General features: G+C 44.9%; 1 protein-coding gene across 3 annotated transcripts in view; it reads left to right on the plus strand.

The window, feature by feature from the left end:
* Positions 1-26,087, plus strand: part of PTPRE (protein tyrosine phosphatase receptor type E) — a 179,687-nt gene that overhangs the window by 58,404 nt on the left and 95,196 nt on the right. For all 3 annotated transcript variants that reach the window (XM_055353693.1, XM_055353694.1, XM_019035356.4), the window contains exon 2: positions 17,512-17,534. The gene's annotated coding sequence lies outside the window, so the exon portion shown is untranslated. The remainder of the gene's footprint in view (positions 1-17,511; positions 17,535-26,087) is intronic.

Genomic DNA, 26,087 nt, shown 5'->3' on the forward strand with positions numbered 1-26,087 from the left:
TGCACCAGTGAATGCCATGAACAGTTTCATTTTCAGTAAGCGCTTGCAGCCAGTTGTCTAGTTGTCAGAAGCCGGGCTCATCAGCGGGCTCCTGGTGTCGGCGTTCTGCTGCTGGAAGGTCAGGGAGTTCCCTGGACCCCATGGAAGAAGCTGTCTCCATGAAGGACAGGGACCGTGCCGTGAACCTTTTATTCTCCCACTGACATGGTATGAAGGCATTTCGGTTTTAAGCATCTTTTTTCCCAATTTCTCAGAACCCTTTGAAGATCTTGCACTTGACTTCTAAAATTCAGTCCAATTCCTTAATAAGTACATCACTATTACAAGTTGGCTTTTTTACTTCTTAAGAAGCATCTTTAATTTGAACTTCCATAACCATATTTTTGTAATTATCAAATGGCAGGAAATAGATGCTGACTCCCTTAATTTTATCATTCTAAATGTCACAAGAATGGCAAGGATCTTTAAAAGACAAAAGAAGTTCTTCAATTAGGAATTCCCATGGTAACCAATATAGCTCAATCTTTTTTTTTCTTTCTGTGGCTATTTTAAGTATTTAAATTGATTTACATCCCTGTGGAAATGTGAAAAAAGCCTGGATCCCATATACATCCATTCCACCTGGAGTTTGGGGGTTTTGTTATAAGCCATGTTCTTCTTTTGATTCCTTGCCAGTGTCTGCAGTGGAAGGTAAGGGTTCACCCCTAAGCAAAAGCCTTTTAAGTTTCCTTAACTTAGGAAGAAGTCGTGATTTACCTTTGTATTCCTTTTACAGTGGATATTAAAACATAAACATATAAATTATCTCATTTTGAATTGCTCTTATACTTTATGTTGAACAATGAATATAAATGTATTTTAGCGGCCAGATGTTAGAGGATAACACTGGCTTAATTTGTGCTGAGTGTGGAGCCCCTTCTGGGTGCGGTGAGGGTCTGAGCCTGTGAACCTCGTATCTGCCCAGCTCCTGCTGGACAGCATCAGAGATCTGCTGGCTCAGGGTCCAGCCAGTCTCCGCCTCTTTCTGGAGCAGAACACTGCACACCAAATTCACTGGTACTGCAGCCACAACCCTGAACACCTGCATTTTCCCATCTTCTGCCACACTGGCCCTTTGCCTGACCTCCTCCTGGCGTTCAGTCCGAGGTCCCCTGGGGGCCACGAATGCCTCTGCAAAGTTGCAGGTCCTGATGGTGGGCTATGGGTGCTCCCAGCTGAGCACAGTCATGACTCCCACACTCACTGTACAAGGAAGTGAACACAGTAAGTGTGGATCTACCAGATCTTCACTAAGCCTCAGGGCAACCCTAAAGAGAAGACAGGCATGTTTATCCTCATTTCATCCATGAGGAAGTGGAAGCTCAAAGAGGTCAGATGCTGCATCTGGGGTCAGTGTGGTTTTCTGCCTCTGGGACCCGCTACCCCTGAGGCCAGTGTCCATCCCCCTCAGCAGGTGTGTGGAGCCCTCTGAACACAACATCTTGCTAGGAATTGCATGACAGTTACTGATCATTTATCTTTTAAAATGGGTCAATAAGCTGAAGGAAAGATGGGAAGTTTCTCAGGTATCACATATTGGCAGATATTACAGCCAAAATACACACAGAGGGAAACATTTTGGGGAAGGTTGTGGCCATGATAAAAATCAGCATTTATTGAGCCTGTGATATGTGGCAGACACCATGAAGGGTGCATTGTAGACATTACCACATACACCCCATGCAGCCATAGGGTGACCAGCCACCTACTTAGCCAGGGACTGAGGGGTTTGCTGGGATGGGGGATTTTAGTTTTAAAACAGGGATGGTCCTGGGCAAAGCAAGGTAAGTTGGTCACCCCACCCGCCACCCCAAGGTTAAGATGGACTTACCTTCATTTTGTAAATAGAAAACCCATGGCTCAGAGAGTTGAGGTAACTGCCCAGGCTGCTCTGATGGCAAGAGGTGCAGCTGAGGCCTGGACCAATACCTGTCAGAACCCAAAGCCACATTTTTTGACCACGACACCTTTGTCATGGCCATGAAGAGCAGTCCCTCCTGTGATGGAAGTCTCAAGGTCATCCATATGACCAACACCTTGAAAAGATTTAGGTGATAAAATTGAGATTCTTAATTCTTTTGGAAAAAATGATTAAAATCAGAAAATTATTTTCAGATAAAGTTTATGCCATAAGATACAAAGGCTTGCTCTGTAAGAGATAAAGCGTTTTGTGGCAAACAAACAAACACTTCAAGGGCAAAGTCAGGCCAACCATCCTGCTCTCCGCCATCCAGTAAGTCTCTCCATGCTCATGGTCATCTGTCGCCCAGTGTGAAGACTGCTAAGGGCAGATGACATGCTCAGTGTTTCTCAGTTGACCATATTTTTTAATTGAGTTTTTAGACAAATTAAATTAATGAATTTGTTTGCTTATTCATGTAGAGTAAAAAGCAATACCCACTCTACTCCAAAATAGTAGCTCAAGCTATGATTTTGCAAATTGCTATGGTTTGGCTGTGTCCCCACCCAAATCTCATCTTGACTTGCAGCTCCCATAATCCCCACGTGTCATGGGAGGGACCCTGTGGGAGGTAATTGAATCATGGCAACAGGTTTTTCCCGTGCTGTTCTCGTGGTAGTGAATAAATTCTCACGAGATCTGATGGTTTTATAAAGGTTTTATAAAGATGGTTTTATAAATCTGCACACACACTCTTGCCTGCTGCCATATAAAGATGTGCTTTTGCTCCTCCTTCACCTTCCACCATGATTGTGAGGCCTTCCCAGCCATGTGGAACTGTGAGTCCATTAAACCTCTTTTTCTTTATAAATTACCCAGTCTTGGGTATTTCTTCATAGCAGTATGAAAATGGACTAACACACAAATTATATTAAAATGCAACATCCTTACGGAAAAGTCTGCACCAGTCATAAGCACACAGAGCTCTGAACTTTCAAGTGAGCCAGCACCCAGATCAAGGAATGTGACAGGCCCATTTCCCCAGCCCAATCCCCTTATTGCTCTTCCATTCCCTTCATGCCTTCCTTCCAGGGGTAACCATTGTCCCCACTTCTGACACCATAGATTAGTTTTGCCTGCTTTCGAACTTTATATAAGCTGGATCATAGATTATATCGAAGTATTTTTATGTTTATTGACTGGATCATAGATTATATCGAAGTATTTTTATGTTTATTGAATACCTACTATGTGCAAGGCCTTGCCTAGCTATTCAATGAATCTAAATGACTTGGTTTTGAATGCCTCCCAGGTTGCTCTATAGATGTGTGTGTGTGTGTGTGTGTGTGTGTGTATGTGTCCCTGGATATAGGTCACACAGTTGTCTTAGCTGTCAGCCCTCAAAAGGCAGGTTCACATGGTGGCCAGCTCACATCCTGTGTGTGTTCAGGAAGGCACTGCTGCCATGCAAATGTCATTTAAATGTGGCATATCTATGAATTCAACAGGGTAATTTGGTTCCTATGTTGTTGGAAAGTTATCTGAATGCTGAAGTCAACTGCACTCCAGGCTTGAGTAAACAAGTCAGGACAATGAAGAGACGAAGTTGCTGTTAGGTTTGGTGGGGGGAGAGGAAGGTGACTTTCACAAGTCCTCTTGTACAAGGGCCACCATGTGAAACCTGATGTCCAGTGAAGACACAGCAATCCAAATAGATCACTGCCTTCCAGCCCCAGGGTCTACGCAACAAAAAGCCTTCCCCATTGAGGCCATCTGGCGAGTTCTGCCTCCAATGTCCTGGGAGCAGTCAGCCAGAGCCCAGGGCAGGGGGCCTCCCCAGCCTCCATTCTGCAGTTCGTTCTTTCTGGGCAATTCATGCTCATTCCCACACAGAAAGGTTTGAGGCAATTTGTGGAAGGAGCGTTGTATCAGGATGGTTTCTAATTCAGGTGGATTAAGGTATGGATGCTGTCTTCACTGCTCACTTGTCAAATAACTGAACTCCTGACTTCTTTGAACTCTGGGCTTCTAATCTGTGAAGTCAGAATAATAATAACTGGGTAGTTGTGAGCATTAAGTTTAAAAATATGTTGTGGCAGCACTTTGCATGAGCAGACCATAGTATAAATGCCAGCTCCCTTTCCCTGGAGATAAGAAGTGATTGTGATTGTGCGTTGAGTTCTGTTTTAAGCTTCCTGGCTGACAAGGCAAAAATGAAACACAATGGCTTATATTGTTCTAGTCTGACTCAAAGAATGTCCCTAGTTTTTCAGGAAATATAAACACTTTCCTGGTGTTACATTCTAAGACAACTTTATTTTGCAAGCCTAAATGATTCAGTCAGGGTTTCCAACAATGGTTTTCACCCCCAAAAGATGGAGAATTCCCCTTTCTATTTCCATAACATGTATTAATCCTTTAAAAAATACTAATCTGAGGTTATGATAGTGCAACACTAAATTCGGAAGGCGAACGCCATGGAGCTGGAATTGCATTCTGTTGCTCCATTTCTTTCACCGTCTCTTTTTACTGGACATCTTATGATAAGAACGTAAATGGAAAGGGCAAGCCTGGAGTGACAAAGGGAATCCTCCATTCACTCCGCACAGTGCTGTTGCTGGGCTCGGGACGTGGAGAGGGCAGGGGCCGTGAAGACATCCTGGTGCCTTTGCAGGGTCGTCATGAGGATAAAGGGGATGGGCCAGGTGTGACAGCTCAGGCTTATAATCCCAGCACTTTGGGAGGCTGAGACTGGCAGATCACTTGAAGCCAAGAGTCCCAGACTAGCCTGGCCAATATGGTGAAACCCTCTCTCTACTAAAAATACAAAAATTAGCTGGGCATGTTGGTGCACACCTGTAATCCCAGCTACTCGAGAGGCTGAGGCACAAGAATTGCTTGAACTTGGGAGGCAGAGGTTGCAATGAGCCGAGATTGAGCCACTGCACTCCACCCTGGCAACAGAGCGATACTCTGCCTAAAAAGAAAAAAAAAACGGGGCGGGGGGGGATGATGCAGACATGAGCTTTGTGTGTGTTCTTGTCATATCACATGTAAAGGAGGCGGTCAGACTGGGGGTCTTTTCTGTTACAAAATTATACATCTGGAGAATCATGGTGAACGTGAATTCTGTGTGAGATGCTGGCACGTGCCTCCGGCACTTCATGAAGGAGGCTGTTGGTTCTGGAGCATCCGTGGCTTTGCTCCTCAGGCTGCTGGCCATGGGGACCCTGAGTCACAAGCTCTTCAGAAACTCTGGTGCTGGGGAGGTGAAGCTGTCTCCTCTTCTCTCCCTTTGCACAGAAATTCCAGAATTTGGATTCTTTTGTAACCTCGAGCTGAATGTTCAAAATGTTGAAGCTGAGTTCTTTTTTTGTTTTTCATATGAGTACTTACACACACGCGTAAAAAAAGAGCCAGTAACCAAGGGCTTTTCCCAGGCCCCCAGTGGCCTGGAAGTCCAGCCCACACTCCCAGACTCCAGCTGGGAGACACAAGAGGGAGGGAACTTGGGTGGGGGGCACCCCACAATGATGAGGTCCTTAGGAGCCTCCAGGGCCTCCAGGAACCCAGCTGCCACCCAAGAGCACCCTAAATCTCAGAAGCTAGCCAATCCAATGGAAGGACGGTAAGGTCTTTTCAGTGTAAGCACAGCTTTGCGGATGAAAGGGTTGTATTTGCAGAATTCGTTGGCATCAGAGCTCCCACCCTAGAATGTCCTCCCACCCTCTACTCACCCCAGGACTGGATTCCTGTCCTGTAAGGCCAACTGAGCTCTCCTCCCTCATTACCTGTCCCCAGGTACAGACCTTCCCCTCACACCATTGATAACTCATCTGTTGCGTTTTTTCATGTATCCTGAAGCACCTACACAGTAGGCATTCGATAAATATCTGCTGAGCAGTGGATTACATAGTAGAGCCACAGATGAAATGATGCCTACGAACCTCCTACAAAACTCCTGTTTTATTATATCAAACTCTGAAAACTGACAGTTTGGACTATTCTTTTGTTAATCCTACAATGAGTTAAGCTGACTAATGGACACTCAAGTTTCCATCATGGCTGCCCTCACAAAAAACATCACCTGATATTTTCCCCTTGTTACTGTGGAAGATTTTAGGTGGATCATATTCCTATTCGTATCATAGGAATCATTTACTGGGGAAGGGTCATTTCATTTCAATTATGTTTTGAATGATTAGTCATTTCAAAAATAAACCATCCCTCCAGGTTAAATTTATCTGGGACTCATGGTTGGATAAGCTTCTATGTCATTAAAATTAATTGATGTAGCAAAATCAGCTGCAGTCATTATCCTGTCCCATATCTGTGGCAGACCCAGGAAGGTGCTCACTGTCTACACACAGCGGCAGAGGTCTCTGTGTCCTTTGTCCCATGCAGAGACCCTGCCTGTAGGTCTCACTGAACTGAAAGTTAGATCGGGAGTCTCCATATGACCTGACTGAGAGCTTCATGTTGTCAAGTGTCCATACAAGGCTAATGTGACACTCACACTGGGGCTGGCACATTTGAACAAATGGTTCACTTCAAACATTCACATCCCAAAAGGGACCCCAGTGGGCATAGGGAATCCAGCCCAAGATGAAGTATCAGGGAGCTGTTGGGAGCACGGGTCTTACGGTAAGAGACCTGGAGTAGGGTGGGGATTGGCACCCCCCTGGAGGGCGTCTCCATGTTCTCGATGCCTCTGTTTCCTCCTCTGGAAGGCAGGGAGGGCCCTTCTCAGCTCTCCACACTATGTGGAGGAGTCGGTGAGATGAAGCCTGCCCAGGGTTTTCACTCGGTGCCGTCCTGAGGTGCGAGAGCCCCATGCACAGTGCCCTGGCCTTGCTGTCCTCGCAGGTACTAGCGCATTCCACTTCCTTTAGAGAATGAGCACTGGAGTAAGGAAGGTCAGATGTGTGCCCATCCCGGCCTGCAGTGAGTGCTTGCCCCTCACAAGGCAGTTCCTGGGGCAAGTCTCCAGCATGCGCGATTTGCAGTTTAGTTTAAACGGAAGGAGGTTTATTAGAATCTTGGCAGCTCTAGAAGGAGACTCTTAACTCTCCATTGGCTACAGATCCCGGCCAGCCGTGTGGGTGGCTCCCTCAGGCCGGTCAGATGTTCCTGCTGGGATGGCCATGGGCACCAGGAGAGCTTTCCCTTGGCACTTTCAGACCTCAGACCTCCTGGCAGATTCAGGTGCAGCATTGAACTTCATGCAGTTTTCCTAAATTCAACTTCCAGAGCTTTTACCTTTTCAGAGACCCAGCCTAGTTTATAGAAGCCCAGCAGAAACTTTTCTTCAATTTGCTCGTGACTCTTAGATGAGTTTGGAGCTGGGTGGGAAGATGGTATTTCAGCATCCTAGGCAGGGGCACATCAGATGAACTGTGCACTTCGAAGCCATGATGCTGCCTGACCATGAGGGTAACATGGGGGAGGAGGAATCCTTGTCAGTATCCTGTCTGTGGTTGGCTGGGCAGTGACCACTTCCCCTGACCGCTGCCTGGGGACTGCTCCTCCACACACAGCTTATCTCCCAGGACGCAATTCCAGGCCCAGGCACCAAGGGCCCAGGGTTTTCCTAATGTTGAGGACATTATTGCCCAGTGGCATAGAACATGGGATTTGGAGTCAGATCTGGCTGGATTCTGGCTCAACCTCTTATTGACCATGTGACTTCACGCATGTTACTTCAGGGTGGCCGTGAGGATCAGACAGGATCCTGTATGTACAGTGTCTAGCACATGCCCCAAGGACCATTTGTCCTCATAAATGTGATTATTAGGTAGCAAGGCAGTGCTACATGTGGCCCCACCCACGGCCAACCCCACGGTGCGAAGAGCAGCCTTTCTGTCCTTACCTGGGCTTTACCCTCCTCTATTTCCAAGCTCGTCCACCCAACATTCTCTCACTGGATCATTACCATGATGCCGTGGATCATCAGCAAGTATCGGTGACCTCATGTGTAGTGGCCATTGAAGCACAGAGAGGTGGAGGGGCTGCCCAAGGTCACCCAGTGGGCAGGGATCTGGCTGGAGAGCACACGCTGCTGCTTCTCCCTCCCTTGGACTATGGATTACAGGAGAGACCAGTAGCCATGCAGGTGGCAGGTGGGAGGCCTGGGGTTCTGCAGGTATGAGCAGACACACATTAGCCCCCTCTACCACTGGCCTTTAATGTCTCCACATCACACAGAGGCCTGGGACTGTCTGGCTGTGTGGTGCAGCGGCTCGAGCACATACACTTTGGGATGATTCCTTGAGTTGTAAAGAAAGAAAATAAATCTCCTTGAGAATGATGGATGCACTGCTTAGCAGTGGAAGAGGAGAGCTGACCTTTCTAGGTAGACAAAACAGAATGCCTGTCAAACATTACACTTTTGTTGCAGTATATTGTTCCAGAATGGAGCACTGCATATTTTTGCTATAATGCTGTTTTTGTTTCTAAATGAATACTGCAGTGTTCTTTTATGTGGAGGAGGGATTCATTACTGGTTCACAGAACTTTTTCAGTGGTGGGGAAAAAATAGGTGCTTGTCCTCAGCAATGCGTATCAAGCCTAGACACATTTCTGTTAGGAGCACAGTGATTTGTGAATTCCCTGACAGCTTACCTTTTATTATGAGCTCTATTTTACATAGAGACATGTAGCTTTTCCTCTTCAAGACAATATAACAGATACCTAGAATCTTCTCTGTTATCTCTCATTTGTTTTCAAGCTAGCCTCTTTTTTGTGCATTTTATAGGGATTCTTATTTATGAACTAGTTTAAATGGTTCAGATCAGCCAGTTGTTGTGGGGTGGAGGATCATTAAAACAATAATATTTACAAATGTTTCAGCAAAGTGGCTAGTCGATTGGCAGATTTTTCATACATCAGCTTTCCTAATTTTCAGAATCTTCCTGAGGAATATCTAACAAACGTCTCTGCTCTGAATACCATATTCCTGAAAAAAAAAATTGATCTGTTTTCAGGATGGGTCTCCCCTTTTCTCAGGCTAATACATTTTCTTAGTCTCTCGCTAATATCCTCTGAATGCCTGTGAAGGATGCATCATTTTCTGATAGCTCTGCGCCTGAACCCCACCTCTGTCAATGGCAACGCTTCACCCAGGCCCCCAAGCCAAGCCCACGGTCACGCTTAGCTTCCTTCCCTTTTCCCCACTTCTCACATGCCTCCAAAGCTTGTGAGCTCTGCTTCCTCTATTGTTAAATAGCTGCCCCCTCCCCGGCCGCCCACCACTGCCCTTGAGAACACCTGTTCATCCTGCATCTGGACCACAGGTGTGGCCTCATTAGTCAGGAATCCACAGTCCACACTTAGCATGGTCCTGCCCCTTATTCTTCTCTGCAGCCATCACAGTGACCTACTTTGCAGAGAGCAGAATGGGAACGCCCAGGCTTGCAGACTTCTGCAGCCCCCTTGTGGCTTCAGCCCAAAGCCAAAGGTCTCTGCAGCATTCTGGGATCTGCCCACCACACATCCCAGGCTCACAGCAGTGATTTATTGGGTCCAGGCCTTATACTGAGTTCTGCATCGGGTCCTTACCTCCTTTACTAACCCAGCAGGAAATTTTATTATCTCTATTTTGCAGATGAAGAAACTTAGGCTCAAAACTGTTGTGACTTGTTCCAAGGTCAAAGCCAGGATCCAACTTACGTGCCATTTCCAGAATGTTCCATACACTCTCTGGCTTCCCTGTTTTTGATTATGTGTTCTTCCTGGGAATTTTCTTCTTGAGAAAGATGACCTAACTTTAGCCAAACACAGGTTAGTGTTCTGCTTCCATCTTTCATGGCGCCTGGGCTTGCCACGACCTAGCACTGCTCACCCCTGCATTTCAATGATCTGTTTATAAGCCTGTCCTCTGGACTTCTTTTAGGGTAAGGAGGTTGAAGTTCTGTCCATGTATTTTTTTAATCTCTAAATCCTAAGCAATTGGCACGGAAATAGCACATAGTAGATGCTCACTAATGTTAAATGGCTGGTTTAGCATATCGATGTACTCATTCAACTAGTATTTTATGAGTTTCTGGTACATGCACAGAACTTTTCATATACTAAAGATGTTCAAGCTAGAGATAGCAGGTTTTCTATTCAGAAATCACCAAATTAGCCATGGATGCTCTGTCTTTGGGGAGGGTCTGCACCTGCCTTCGTCATCTGTAAAATGTGGATCATACCTCCCCACCTCATAGGGCAGCTGAAATGGCAGCAAACATCCTTAATGTTAATCCAGAGTCCTACTGTACTGTGTTGTTGTAGAGACGTGAAGACACATAAAAATGGAAGGGGTGGGCGGGGAACAGCTAGGCACCAGGAGGGATACAACCAGGGCAGCCCAGAGGGCTCAGAAAAGATGTCAAGGAGAGAGTAGGACTTGACCTACTGGATCACCTGGCGTCTAGTGGGTTTGGGTGAGACTGAGGCTTTGTGGCGCAGGGAGCAGCATGAGGGAAGCAGGGGGACTGTGCTGTGTTGGAGCCCCGTGAGACACAGTTGTGTGAGTGAGCGGCCTCTAGAAGGTGGATCACCATGGTGTCTGCCCAACTTGATGCTCTTCCTGTGAGCTTCCAAACCTGTTAAGCAATCCAGAGGGCTGTTTACCAACACACGCTACTCTTCTTATCCGTGCCAATCTCATCAGCAAACATGCTATTTCCCTTATTCGTGAATAATAATTATTAGTATTTCATAATAAAATGATCTTTCTGAATAATTATTTAATGCCAGAACTCATCCATTCTGCCTTAGTGAATATTGCTTTGCCCTGGCCTCTGGCCACAGGTTACCGTGGACAGCTGAGTGTCAAGATCATCACCAACCAGGCCCTTCACACACATGCTTAGCCTCGTCGCAGACCTAGGGTCACCTGGTGAAAGGCAGGTGTGTTTCCAATTGGCACGCTAAAAAAGAAAACCTGAAAACACTGATTTAACATATCTGAGTATTAGAGATCAATCGTTTTCTCTGGGGCTCACTGAACAGGAATTAGCTCAAGAAAAACATCTTTAGCGTGTTCAGTTACCATTAGCGTCAGGCACCCAGCAAGCTTGTCCTGAATACATTTCAGAGTCCGAGCCCAATTGGAGGAGCGAGGCAGGTAGAGGGGAGTAAAACAGGCCTTGTTTTCGAGGACTGCTGCTCTGGAGTCCCACTGCACTACCCAGCGTGGGGAGTCCTTGTGGCAAGCTACCCTATATCTCTGAGCCTCAGTTCCCCCTCTGCAAAGTGGGTCTAGTAACAAACTCTTCATATGAGTATTGAGAGGATGCAGTGATCCCTGTTGGGTGCTTAGCGGAGAGTCTGGCATGAAGTTCCTGTCCTTACAGTGGCTGTTTCTTCTGCAAGGGTCTTCTCTTGGTGGCTGTTAACACCATCCATCCCTGTCCTCAAACACTAGATCCCCTGCCAAGAAGCTACTCATAGGGCAAAGATTTTTTTAAAAAACATGACAGTGACTGTCACTATCTGAGAAGTGTCCATGGCCAGTGCCAAGAGGTGAACAAATTCATAGCTCTCCCCTCTGGGGCTTGGAGGGCACCCCTACATCTCGGAAGGGAGCCTGGAATCAAATTATCATGTTTCCAAATTTGATGCTGATAATAATGGCATAGACAGACGAGGCAGTATGGAAACCAGCAGACACTCGTACTTGCAAAGGAGGATTTGTCTGGCTTTCTAATTTGCATGTTTCCTAATCCAAAGAGGGTGCCTCAACCGTGGAGTAATTAGAGAGTGTGTGCCTTGATCGGGGGAGGAGGGAGTTTGAGGGGCAGGCAGGGATGCACGTGGATCTGTGCTGAGCAGCTGCCCATGAATAATTTCTAAAAGTTGCCAAATATTTAGAAGTCCTGCTCGTCTGTCATAGACTGGCAAAAAGGATGGTTGAGGAAAATGGGTCTTTTTCTTCCCCCAGGCTTAGCAACATTGTTTTAAAGATTTCTTCTCCTTTTCAAGGTGGTTTAAGGCTGTGGGGTAGGCAGGATAAGATTCTACTAAACTCCTTCATGTCAGGGAGGGCTCCCTCCCCCGAGTTCAGTAGCTCCTTCTGTCCTGTCTTTCATGCATTAGAAAATATAGACATTAACAGCTTTACTGTTGCCTGGAAGGTAAACAAGGAAGCTGTGAGTATGACATCAGTGCGAATCTGAAGCCTAGATGATTCAGAAACGTTTTGCTTTCTTCCATCATTTGAATTACCCATTGGAAGCAGAATGAAGTTGTCCGACAGAATGCAGAGACAGCCGCAGGGGCCGTGGCTGCGGTTCTGTCCATTCCCCACTACGCTTAATTAAAGTGAGGAGGTCTCTGTTATTTTTTTATTTGGAGTAATGATCCTGCTCTTTGACCAGTCCATCTAAAGTAATGGTCATAGTCATGGTGCTTGAGCGTTACTGTGATTGAAGGTGAATGACAGTTCTTGCTACCCCAGTGCTCTAATCGATCAGGACAACTCAGTGTCTTTTGGGAAAAACTGGAGTCCAAGAGAAGGCAGCCAGGATTGAGGAACTTGGCTCCGGGGGCTGGTCATTCACAGTAAGACTGCTTCAAGGTCAGTATCTCTGGCATTTAACTGCATGAAGTGGAGTTTTATTCTGTATCCTTTCTTTATAAAATTTTAATACATCATGAAAAGTTCACATTTTAGATATACACATAGAAACATGTATGTAAACATGTTAAAATAAAATGTAAATGCACTTCCAAAAAATTCTTCAAGGTTGCTACTCGTTTAAAAGACTAGCTTGGAGATACGCATGCTACACAAGCCACTCAGCAACCTACATTCTGCCCACTCGAATGCTTGTGGTGCTTTAGGCCAAGGTTGTGTGTAAAAGGCATTTTCCTTTTGTCTGAGTTTGGAAAGATTGGCCAGTTTGTTCATCTCAGAAGTAATCTGAATGTTTCCCTTAAATGGAATAGTTCCAAGGGACTGATTCTAAATGCTGTAGTTTTATTTTCTTCTTTGCAAGGTTAGGATGCACAATAACGTCGCTCGGTCTTTCCATATCTTGTGAGTAATCAGGACCCAACCCAGCAGCCTGGCCACTTCCTGTGGGCGCCCTCACTGGCCTGACCTTGCCTGCCCCTGCCCCCCTTCCTAAGGGTGGATTTCCCCTGTTCCGATGTTGTCACCCTGCCTTTTTCCCAGGGCCTTGTCGGGCTTCCTCCCTGCTTCTGTTCCCTGGAAGCAGAGTGCCTGCAGCTGTGAGCTCCAGGGACTCACCAGCCAAAGCTCCAGCCAAAGCTCCAACTCTGTGGCCAGGCTGGTCCAGGCCTCTGTGGGCCAGGCTACTTCCAAAGACCCACTTCTCCCACAGTAAATATATGGCCATCCCGGGGCTTTCCTTTCTGGAGGAGAGAACATAATGGAGCATTCTCTAGGACTGGAAAATATTTTAAGGAATAATCCAGTATCATTATTGCCATCCACAGAATGCCTTTCCTACACCATTCCTACACTAAAGGAATTACAGCTTCACTGGGAGGAAGGAGATATAGACAAAAGAAGCAAAACAAAACAAAAACAAAAAAAACAAGCAGACAAGACTGGGTATAGTGGCTCACGCCTGTAATGCCAGCACTTTGGGAGGCCAAGGTGGCTGGGTCGCTTGAGCCCAGGAGTTCGAGACCAGTCTGGGCAACATCAGGAGACCCTGTCTCTATAAAAAATACAAAATTAGTGGGACATGGTGGCGCACACCTGTAGTCCCAGCTACTCGGGGGGTGGCTGAGGCAGAAAGACGGCTTGAGCCCAGGACATCAAGGCTACAGTGAGATATGATTGTGCCACTGAACTTCAGCCTGGACTATAGAGTGGGACCCTCTCTCAGTTTAAGAAAAAAAATAAAATAAAACAAGCAGACAAACATACATGGCAATGTAGGATGGCTTCCTCCGGGAGGCCTAGCCAGGAGTGGGCTCAGCAGCCCCAGGCTGGCATTGCCACTGCCCTGTCTCCTCACTCTGTGATGCTGGTCCGGAGCCTCACCAAGCCTCAGTGTCCTCATCTTTAAAGTGGGTCTCACCGGCCGGGCTTGGTAACTCATGCCTGTAATCCCAGCCCTTTGGGAGGCCGAGGAGGGTGGATCACTTGAGGTCAGGAGTTGAAGACCAGCCTGGCCAACATGCTGAAACTCCATCTTTACTAAATATACAAAAAATTAGCCAGGTGTGGTGGTGCGTCCCTGTAATCCCAGCTACTCAGGAGGCTGAGGCAGGAGAATCACTTGAACCCAGGAGGCAGGGGCTGCAGTGAGCCAAGATCCCACTACTGCACTCCAGCCTGGGTTACAGAGTGAGACTCCATCTCAAAAAATAAATAAACAAATAAAAATTTAAAAATAATAAAGTGGGTCTTGCCTTACCTACTAGGATAGGTGTTAGATGTGGGAGAGATGCCATAAGCAGTGCCCAAGGCACTCCACAGCCCGAGAAATCTAAGCTCATCTCTCCTTCCCCTTGCTGGAGGACAACAACGTTCAAGAGAACAACAGGAAGCTTTCCCATGAGTGGAAGGATGTTGTGTCAGCTTCTCACTGACCCCACTTCACGGATCTGTCTGCTCAAACCAACCTCCCCAACCCCCAGCTTTTAAATGTGCCTCTTTCACGGTTTCAAACTTGTTGCTCAATATTACAGTAGCCGTCAGTGTCGCAGTGTTGGCCTAATGGAAGTCTTCACTTGGTAAAGGTTTACTTTAGAGAACATTATGATTGGTTTTTGCTCTAATTCTTTAAGAAACTGATAGTTGTGGTTTCCTACTATCATGTGTGAGCCACAAACCAATAAAATACATGATCTATTTGTAGTACAAAAATTAGCGGAATGTGGTAGTGCACACCTGTAGTCCCAGCTACTTGGGAGGCTGAGGCAAGAGGACTGCTTGAGCCCAGGAGGTTGAGGCTGCAGTGAGCCGTGATTGCACTGCTGCACAATAAGGCAAGAGTTCAGTGTATTCTTGCCTTATTTTTTAAAAATCAGCTGCAAGTTTAATTTCAAGTTATGATTTGTGTTTGATTGGGGTTGTCAATCGTGCAACCATTGGCAAAGTGCCAACAGGTTCTACCAAAATTGGTCTTTTCCCATGTGGTTTTAGTCTGGTTTGACTCAAGCCTGCTGCCACTGTCTGCAGCCCTGCTCCAGAAACTTCTGCATGGCATTGGGTTTTATTTTACATTAAAAGAAATCAGCATTGCATTGGAAGATTGATCATTTTTATCAATCCTCTTGAGATACTGGAAGTATAACTTCCATTCCTGGCTTCTTCCCTTGCTTGGCCCCAGTCAAACATCACAAGTCACTCTTTTTAGCATCTTTTCTGGTTCATTTTGGGGAGTGGAAAGGATGGACTCTTGTAATAAGTTATTCCTACAAAAAAGCAGTTCCCCTATCTGCAGTGATCCTCAAGTAATCATTTCTTGCCCAAAAACCAATGCCCTCTCAGTCCCCTGCCATCGTGCTCTATGTTATACTGGGTTCCACTGCACCCTGGAAACCCTCTGTGCTTTAATATGTTACTCAACAGATTTTCCCCGGTTGTTTTATATAGCTGCCCCAGTAGGTGCTTTGGCATTATATAGACTATCTTTTAAATTTTATTTATAATTGTTGTTTCCATATACAAATCCTTTTTTTTTTGTATTAGTAACTTTGCACCTTGTGACCTTAACTCATATATTGCCTCTAGTGGCTATTTTTGAATCCTTTGGGATTTTCTACATAGACTATTAGTCATCTGAGAATAAAGTTTTATTTTTTTCTTTTCAATGCTTATGTCTTTTAATTCTTTTTCCTAACTTATTACATTGGCTATGATTGCCAGGATAATGTTAAATAGGAGTGGGACAAATCCTTGCTTTGTTCCCAGTGCTGGGGAGAGATATTAAGTCTTTCACCATTAAGAATAATTTGAGCTGTAGATTTGCCCAAATAGACTTAAAATTCCTTAGTAACCAGAAGCATTTTTTCTGCTTCTTGGGCTTCAAACACACCTCATGGGTCAGCTTTTAAATGTATAACAATATACATTTAAACAATTTTTTTAAAAATATAACAATTTATAACAACTTTTAATTGTGTGCTGTAGAGTATTTGATTTGATTTAAAATATCTAGTTTTGTCAGGACTAAGATAGCAAGTAGTCTATTTTAGTGGGAAACATCATGTACTGCATTCACTATTTAAAAATAGTAACAATCAAAACATGCTTCCACCCTTCACCAGTGCAGACATGCAGTGATGACTGAGCAAGGTCTCATTCACAGGTAGATAGCAGCCTAATCAATAATCCCAGTGTGAGGCTGCCATGCTGACCACTCAGAACAAAACAAGCGAGCTAAATTCATCCACTGAAGAATGGGTCAACAAAATGTGGTATATCCATGCAATGGAATATTATTCAGCCATTAAAAGGAATGAAGTACTGGTACATGCTACAATAGGGATAAATCTCAAAAACATAATGCTATTATAAGTGAAAGAACCCAGTCACAGAAGGCCATGTATAGTGTGAGTCCATTTATATGAAATACTCAGAATAGGCCAATCCATAAAGACAGAAAGTAGATTGGTGTTGCCTGGGGCTGGGGACAGGATGGAGCTTGGGAGCTAGTGAGCTAATAGTGGGTGTGGGGTTTCTTTTTGAGTGATGAAAATGTTCTAATATTAGATTACATTGATGGTTTCAAGCTGGGTGAATATACTAAAAACCATTGAACTGCACACTTTAAACAAGTGAACTTTATCATATGAAAATTATGTCTCAATAAAACTGTTTTTTTTTTTAAAATAAAATGAGAGCTAATTTAATGGGAGGCTGGGCATGGAGGCTCATGCCTGTAATCCCAGCACTTTGTGAGCCCGAGGCGAGCAGATCACTTGAGGCCAGGAGTTCGAGACCAGCCTGGCCAACATGGTGAAACCCCATCTCTACTAAAAATATAAAAATTAGCAGGGCGTGGTGGCACATACCTGTAGTCCTGGCTACTCAGGAGGCTGAGGCAGGAGAATCGCTTGAACTCTGAGGTGAAGTTTGCAGTGAGCTGAGATCACTCCATTGCACTCCAGCCTGGGCGACAGAGGAAGACTCACTCCGTCTCAAAAAAAAAAATAATAATAATTAATTAATTAATGGAATTGATCAGGCTAGATAATGATTAAGCTAGAAAGCTGGAGAAAGTGAGCTGCCCCAGACCAGGTTGTAAAAGGCTCTTTTGTGGGGAGGATGGGCTAAAGGAACTACTTGAAGGGGAGGGAACCCTATAGGCCACAGCAGAGGCAGCTGACTGATGGAGCATCTTGGGGGCTAGGTCAGTGGCCACACCCCACCATCAACTGACCATTAGAGGTTGTATTAAAGTGTGGGGTAGGACATCGTTAAAAGCTGATGATTGCAGCCAAAAGAAGTATCATCTAGATAAAGAGGTCTCTAGAAGACCCCGAACAATTAAGCAAAAATGGGATAGTCGACTAGTGCTGTACAGAAGGAAATGGCTAGAATTAGCAGCCAACTCCTGTTAACCAGAAAACTGACTTTTTTTTTCTTCTTTCTTTTTCAGACTATAGCCTTCACTTTCCCTCGGTGAGTACAAAACTTTTTAAAAATTATTTTTGATGTACAGATAACTAGTTTAAAATAATATGTGGGATTTAATTATTAGAAGAGCATTGTTTTCTTGAGAAAGAAAGCCATATGGTCAGTGTGTTATATTTGAATTTTATGCCTTACCTTGCTTGAACAGGCTCATATCACACCTTTTTGTTACATCATTTGCGTGTGTGTGTGTGTGTGTGTGTGTGTGTGTGTGTGTGTGTGTGTGAAATTTGGCTCAGCTGCTTGGTCTCCTGAAATGTATTGTTGAGGACACAATTTCTACATGCTTTCCTTTCACTGACGTGTCGTTGCTTGTAAAAGGGCCTAGCCTTATCTCAATGGCACACATCCGACCAGTGTTCAGGAGCGCGGGGGCACATAATTGCATTGATGGTAACTGCTTCTTAAATTGATCTGCTCTAGAGAAAACTGCTGAAAAGGAGCTTCTCCGGATTGCATGCTCAGTAAAAGCAGTGTCAGGGGTGTCGCATAATTTTATGCCTTTTGGGTCCAGGCAATGGCAAAATTCCATGACCTTGATGTCCTTAGAAAAAGAAAACTTTAAACAACAGAGCCCTTTTGCAGTCTACTTAATCAGTTTAATGCTGTTAAGTTTCCTAAAGAAATCGAAGGAAGAAAATCTAAGAGCTTTTGCAGTGTCTGCACCGTGCAGGTGAGTGGCACATGGACTTCTGGGTGTGCTTGCTTTTAGCGGGCACCATGATACCGGCCACCAGGAAGCTGTATTTCCTAAATGTATTGCCTTGTTTGAAAGGCACTGACTCCGTTCTGAAATCATTTTCAGGTCAATGGATCAATTATTGTGCCCTGGCTGGCCTTCTTTTTTAGGCAGGGTGCCCTTTGTGGCACTGTTCCATCTGGGCATAAATGCTTATGGTCGTTCTTGGTGTGATGAAACGCATTTTGACTGTGTGGATTGTTTCTTTCTTTCTTGATAAGGAATGTTAAATAAAAGTAATGATTGATTCAGCTGGAGAAGAGGGATGCCTTCATTTGCCACCTACCAAGTTAATTTTGTTGTCCATGTTCTCCACTGCATCATTATAAGACGTTGTTGATTCTGAATGGGGAACTCTTCTTGGGTAAATGTCAGCGGTGGGATCAAAGAGAAGGATCGTTACTGGAATCATATTATGGGATGAAGGATTAACTATATGAAATCTACAATCCCTTATAGCCTCAGAATCCTATACAAGGGGTGTTGGCTGGTCGATACTGGTTCGAACGCTTATTAAATGTGTCTTTCTTCAAAAGCAATGCAGCTGCGTGCTTTATCGAATGCAAATGTGCCTACCATGCTAGAATGAAATATTTGAGTGTCAGACCCCACAGATATAGCTCCTTTTGAAATACAGGGCTCAGATTATGATTTCTTACAAGTGTGTGACCTTTGCACCCCTTGTCTCTCCACTCAGTACTGGCCCCTCCGCACCCCATTTTGCCTTCTGCCGCTTCCAAAATTTCTTATTCCTCCCAGCAAGTTGACCTGCTCCCCATCAGTGAGTCGGCAGCTCCCGCAGCTGAGTGATCCTGTGACAGGTGCTTCTGGGGCTCCTCCACCTCCCGGCATTGTCTCAAAACCGGCAAGAGATTCAGAAGTAGGTGCCCCACCCGAAAGTCACTGAACGTGTGTGCAGGAGCTGACTTCCTGTCCTCCCTGCATCCACCATGGGTAGTTGGCGGCCAGAGCCGCTTCAGGGGGCACCTCCCTTTTCCTGGCCCCACCCTGCCTTTGCCTCCATTTTTCTTTCTTTCTTTCTTTCTTTTTTTTTTTTTTTTTTGAGACAGAGTTTTCCTCTTGTTACCCAGGCTGAAGTGTGATGGTGTGATCTCGGCTCACTGCAACCTCTGCCTCCCGGGTTCAAGCGATTCTCCTGCCTCAGCCTCCCGAGTAGCTGGGATTACAGACAAGCACCACCATGTCTGACTAATTTTGTATTTTTAGTAGAGACGGGGTTTCTGCATGTTGGTCAGGCTGGTCTTGAACTCCCGACCTCAGGTGATCTGCCCACCTCAGCCTCCCACAGCGCTGGGATTACAAGCATGAGCCACCGCGCCTGGCCCTGCCTCCATTTCAGTGGGAAAGTAAAGCTCTGCTTCAGGAAGATCCTGAGTTCCTAGATTAAGGGTACTTCTGATTCTAGAAATCTTTCTCTTGACACGAGGAAAGGGTATTCGAAGCCTGGGTCTCCTATCTGTGCTGCCTTGTCTGCTGCCTTTGTTTGGGACCTGCCCACGGGGCCACTGATATGGTTTGGCTCTGTGTCCCCACCCAAATCTCATCTTGAATTGTACTCCCCTAATTCCCACGTGTTGTGGGAGGGACCTGTTGGGAGATAATTGAATCATGGGGGCGGTTTCCCCCATACTGTTCTCATGGTAGTGAATAAGTCTCACGAGATCTGATGGTTTTTTAAGGGGTTTCCACTTTAGCTTCTTCCTCATTCTCTTCTCTTGTCTGTGCCATGTGAGACGTGCCTTTCACCTTCAGCCATGATTGTGAGGCCTCCCCAGCCATGTGGAACTGTGAGTCCAATAGGCCTCTTTCTTTTGTAAATTGCCCAGTCTTGGGTATGTCTTTATCAGCATCATGAAAATGGACTATCACAGCTGCCAAGGTAGAATACCAGACTGATCTATTAGCCTGTTGCATTTTCACTGCTAAGCATTTGAGACGTGTACGGAGCTTCAGGATATCTATTAATGGAAGGGAACTTATTGCTCACTTGTGGGATTCAGAGACGTGCTTTTGAGTCAGTTAGAACTAAAAAGATAGTCCACCTTGGGCAGGGTGGCTAAGCCCACTAAGGCTGGAGATGGTGCCACAGCCACCGCCCACACTGGGCAGCTGACTGCAGAGAAACCTAGTCACACGTGCTGGATGAACACATCAGCCTGTGCAAGCCTTCTTTTCTCTCATCTATCCATCACTTCCTAGGATGTGATGTGACATTTAAGTGAGATGGCCCAAAGTAAACATTTAATAAAAGCTAGCTATGGGCTGGGCGTGGTGGCTCACGCCTGTAATCCCAGAACTTTGGGAGGCCAAGGCAGGTGGATCATTTGAGATCAGGAGTTCAAGACCAGCCTGGCCAACATGGTGAAACCCCGTCTCTACTAAAAATACAAAAATTAGCCGGGTGGTAGTGGCACGCACCTGTAATCCCAGCTACTTGGGAGTCTGAGGCAGGAGAATCGCTTGAGTCTGGGAGGTGGAGGTTGCAGTGAACCAAGATTGTGCCACTGCACTCAAGCCTCCATGACAGAGTGAGACCCTGTCTCAAAAAATAAAAATAAAAATAAATAAAAGCTAGCTGTGGTTATCACTGCTACTCTTATTATGATCATCATCACAGAATCATGGCAACTGTTTCCAACTTTTAAGGAAGGCATTTAACTGGATTGTAACATATATGCTGGTACTATAGTGGGTATCAAAAGGAGTTCCCTTTACTAGCAGTATTCCAATTTTTCACTTAAAAAAACTATATTAATATTTGACATCTAGGCCGGGTGCGGTGGCTCACACCTGTAATCCCAGCACTTTGGGAGGCCGAGGTGGGAGGATCACCTGGGGCCAGGAGTTCAAGACCAGCCTGGCCAACATGGTGAAAGCTTGTATCTACTAAAAATACAAAAATTAGCTGAGTGTGGTGGCGGGTGCCTGTAATCCCAGCTACTTGAGAGGCTGAGGCATGAGAATTGCTTAAACCTTGGAGGCGGAGGTTGCAGCAAGCCAAGATCACACCACTGCACTCCAGCCTGGGTGAAAGAGCAAGACTCTGTCTCAAAAAAAAAAAAAAAATTGACATCCAAAAAAATGAGTCAAGTCTTTTTTCCTGTTAAGCTGGATTAGGAAGGGTCTCTTGAGTGGAGTCACCCATTCCCATGTTTTCCTTTCCTTTTTGTTTGTCTTTAACAATAGATTTGTGAAAATAACACTGTAGTTCGTATCAGTGATCCAATATGACCAAAGTTCCTTCAACTGGAGAATGCTTGCAACTCTGTGGGTCTCTCGCATAGTATTTGATGCAATGGAATTTCAGAATTAAGAATTTATAAAAGACGTATCGTTAAGGTTTAAATATTTTCTCCAGACTCTTTGAGGTCTTATATTGTTATACCTGAGGGTATCCACTAGTAAGTAAAATTAAATGATTCTGTAACTTGACTATTTCACTTTGGTTCATGGAAATACCCAAGGAATAAAAGAAAACAAAATTAACATGTGAATATTCAGCAACTGTGAGTTTCAATTTTAAAATGTACTTAGGCTTCCCTTCACTCGCTTGTTCTTCTTTAGTAATCTCTGTTTCCTCCTCTGTCACTTTTAAGAAGTGTGATTTTTTCTCTTCTGACTCATTTGTGTTTCTTGATGTTGATTTGAATGGCTACCATGACAGGAAAAAAAAAATCTGTTCGTTTTAAAATAAAGTTCAGGGTTCTGACAGGCAGGGGGACCACCCCAAGCTTGTTTCTGGCTGCATCCGCTGGCGTGACGTTTCCAGCAGGGCAGGAGCTATATGCCCCGGGCCGGCCTTCAGAATCCCAGAAAGAAGTGAGAAGCCTGGTGGGCAGAGCACATACAAAATTAAAACTTTCTAAGACATGTGATTCCTATTTCCCTTCTTCTTCATATACTTGGGGTTTTTATGAGCACCAATGGATTCCACGGGTTTCTATCCAAGCCACAGTGACAAATTATTCTCCTGGTGACTGAATTAGAAGTTGACAGTAAGTTGGAAGAATGCCTTTGGATCTGACATGACAAACAGATTAATCCTTCATTTATTTCCATTTCCAGTCCTCCCTCCCCCCGGAAAGTTTCCGCATTCTTTCAAGAAGTGCCTCCTAAAAGAGCCTAGTAGGTAATCCTTTGTCACAGAGCAAAGGCATGGGCGTTAATCAGTCACAGTTTCCCCTAAGAGGAAATAGGAACACAGATTTCCTATATAAACTCATGTCTCGTCACCGTGTTCACAGCAGACCCAGTTCAGAGTTGGAATTCTTCTAGAAATCCTTTCTCAGCTGTCAGGGAAACATGGATTCTCCAAGGCCAGGATGGTTTCCCAGCGTCTTCCCAGGAAGACAAGAGGTAACGGGGAGCTCAGAGGGGCCTTTCTTGTCTCTTTGGTTTTATGTCGTGGTTGCTTCTAATATAATTTCTAAAGTACCTAAAAATCAGGCTAAAGAATATTACCAGGAAGGCGTCGTTAAATGAAAATTTGGCAAGCCTCTTAGTTACCTTTATCCAGCTCTGTGCAGGAAATCTGGGATCTACGCTTCAGGAAACCATTTCCAGTCCACCACGCCTCAGTCGATAGTGCACTGGGGATGGCACGGAGGCATTGTCTGTTTGGGCCTGGTGGGTTGTCAGACAGCCAAGAGTCCAAGGTGAGGTTCACCTTTTTAGAAAAACAGTCCCTAACAATTGCTGGGGACATAGGCCAGCTCGATGACATGGGAAAATCCCACCCATTGTAAATTAGACATTTTCTATCTTTGTAATCAAAACTGCCCTCTTCATTTTTCTTAACAACTAGATTTGTGAAGTGGCATTTTAATTAAGTGACACACAGAGCAAGTGTGAGGGACCTGGACTGTAGGCCAATGAGCAGGTCTTCAAGGAGCTTGTCTTCAGGCTCCTGAGGCCAGGGCCGGCACTCTGTGTGTAAGGGTTTCCTGCCTGTGCAGTTCATGTTGCGATATTGTCGGCTGCAGATGAGTGCCAACTGCCTAAGGGGTGGCATCATTCATATTGGGAGAAAGAAGACAAGAAATGTATAAATGCTTTTGGGTGTATGAGTTACAGAGAGATTTCTCAGACCTGGCGGTGCATCAGGATGAGGTCTGGTGCCAAATGCAAGGGCCGTGAGTGGACCAGTCCTACCTGATATAGGAACTCACCCTCAACTGCAGCACCATCCCCTGGGGGTGGCCCCCTGTGGATTGAGCAACAGGAAAGGAGATCACATTCTGCTCAAAAATGACCATTTGCAGTGACTTTTTTTCTTTTTTTTTTTTTGAGACTGAATCTTGCTCTATCACTCAGGCTGGAGTTCATTGGCACAATCTTGGCTCTTTGCAAACTTTGCCTCCTGGGTTCAAGCGATTCTCCTGCCTCCACCTCCTGAGTAGCTGGGATTACAGGCACCTGTCACCACGCCCAGCTAATTTTTGTGTTTTTAGTAGAGATGGGTTTTGCCATATTGGCCAGGCTGGTCTCGAACTCCTGATCTCAGGTGATCCGCCCACCTTCGTCTCCCAAAGTGCTGGGATTACAGGCATGAGCTACCCTACCTGGCCTGCGGTGACTTTTTAAAGCTGCTCATACACATGAACATAAAGATGGAAACAACAGATGCGGGGAACTCCAAAAGGGAAGAGGGAGGGAGGAGAGCAAGGGTTGAAAGACTCTCTATTGGGTACTATGTTCACTATTGGGGTGATAGGTTCAATAGAAGCTCAAAGCCCAGCATTGTGCAATGTACCCATGTAACAAACCTGCACACATACTCTCGAATCTACAATAACATTTTTTAAAACTGCTTATTATGTTGCCGAGTTTGGTAAAAATTATTTAAAATGGTAAGAAAGGAAGGATCTCTGTGGAACTACTGAACAAAAACATGTCATGTAACAGATTTTCTGGGTAGCTTTTCTCCTTGTTTTGAATAGAAATGAGCATAAGCAAAAAAACGAAAACTGGATTCGTGTTTATTTTATGATGAGGGCTGTTTCAGTTCTAACAACTTTTAAAAAATATGTTGATAGTATTTAACTGATTTCAAACAACTCTACCAAGATTCATCTGCTATCAGAAATGGTGCAGATTTCATGTTCAAGTGCTATAACATATACATATAGATAGCTTCTTAAAGCTATATATATTATATTTTACATATACATATTATATATTTAAAGCTATCATGTTAGCATGTTGCTGCTGAGAAATGAATTTTTTTAAATCTCATGTTTGTGAAATTATTATTTAGAAAAACAGGATTTGCTCTATTTCCTGTTTTTCCAGATAACTTACATGCCTTATGCTTAAACAAAAATTGCATTTCTGATAAGACACATACATATGGAGCACTTATTTACAAAGCATGCTCAAATTCATGATCTCAAGTGGGCCCCCTAAACACGCAGAGGCAGCCGTCCAGGCGTGCCTTGTCACCTCTCCCTTAAAGAGGGGAAAACAGAGACCCAGGCAGTCTGGATAAGTGAGTTGTAGGACAGTGGAAAGGAAGTGCCAGTCCCCGGCGGTGCTCTCTCGGACTGAAACGGTGCTCCTCTCCAACTGAAAAAACAGTCAGCTCTGATTACCACCACCAAAGGTGAAGTTCAGACCTGCCAAAAGAAAAACTTTTCCGTTATGAAAAATATTATTTGACAGTTATGCAAGTGACAGAGAACATTAACAAATAAGAACATATCCTGTGGATTCTGCAAACGGTTTGCTGGTTGATAATTATATTTTGGAACAGTTTTATGATCACTTGAGTTGATCTTGGCCAGAGTTCCCAATTATTTCTGCATGTTATCTGCTGACCAAATCCAGCTTTCTAATCTCTTTTCACACACTTGGCACGTTTCCTTCCAGCCAGTAATTTGTTCATTCGCTCACTGAGGGTTTATCGGGTTTATCAGGTATCTCTTGCAAGCTTATAATTGTGCAAGATATTGAAAAATGAAGTGGTTGATTCTAGTTCTAATTTCAGGAAATATTGCTTAGAGAGCCAATGTTTGAGTCCTTTCTCTACTAAGTATAAATGTGTGTTTTGCCCAGGAGCCTAGAAAAATGATTGATTAGAAAGATTTTAGTTCTGGAAAATTGAATGGCCCCTGTAATCCCAGCAGTTTAGGAGGCTGAGGTGGTTGGATCACTTGAGGTCAGGAGTTCGAGAGCAGCCTGGCCAGTACGGTGAAACCTCATCTCCACTAAAAATACAAAAATTAGCCAGGCATGGTGGCACGTGCCTGTAATCTCAGCTACTCAGGAGGCAGAGGCAGGAGAATCGCTTGAACCCAGGAGGCGGAGGTTGCAGTGAGCCGAGACTGCACCATTGCACTCCAGCCTGGGTGACAGAGCACGACTCCACCTCAAAAAAAAAAAAAAAAAGAAAGAAAGAAAGAAAGAAAGAAAGAAAAGAAAGCGGAGTGACTTAGACTTGTCACTTCATCACTCTGAGTCACACCTTCTTGGTCTAAAACATAGAGGGCTGGGTGAGAATTGTTTAAAGACATCTTCAAGACCTAGAGTTCTATGCTCTAGGGTGGTGCTGGTCTGGATTTGGAGTTAGCAACAGAAATCCCCAGAAAGTAACTACTGCAGGTGTCGGCCATGACTGGGACCAGCCGCACTCATCCCCTTGTCTTGCAGGATGTGTCTGCATGTTTTGGGGTGAATGTTTTGTCATCTTCCTATGAGAAAGCAGCACTGGCCTGGGGGCTTCCTCCTCCTGCCTCGCTCATTTGTTTTTGCTCTCTCACTGCTCTCCAAAAGAAGCAAGAACA

The sequence above is a fragment of the Gorilla gorilla genome, chromosome 8 (assembly GCF_029281585.2).
Source record: "Gorilla gorilla gorilla isolate KB3781 chromosome 8, NHGRI_mGorGor1-v2.1_pri, whole genome shotgun sequence".
NCBI lineage: Eukaryota > Metazoa > Chordata > Mammalia > Primates > Hominidae > Gorilla > Gorilla gorilla.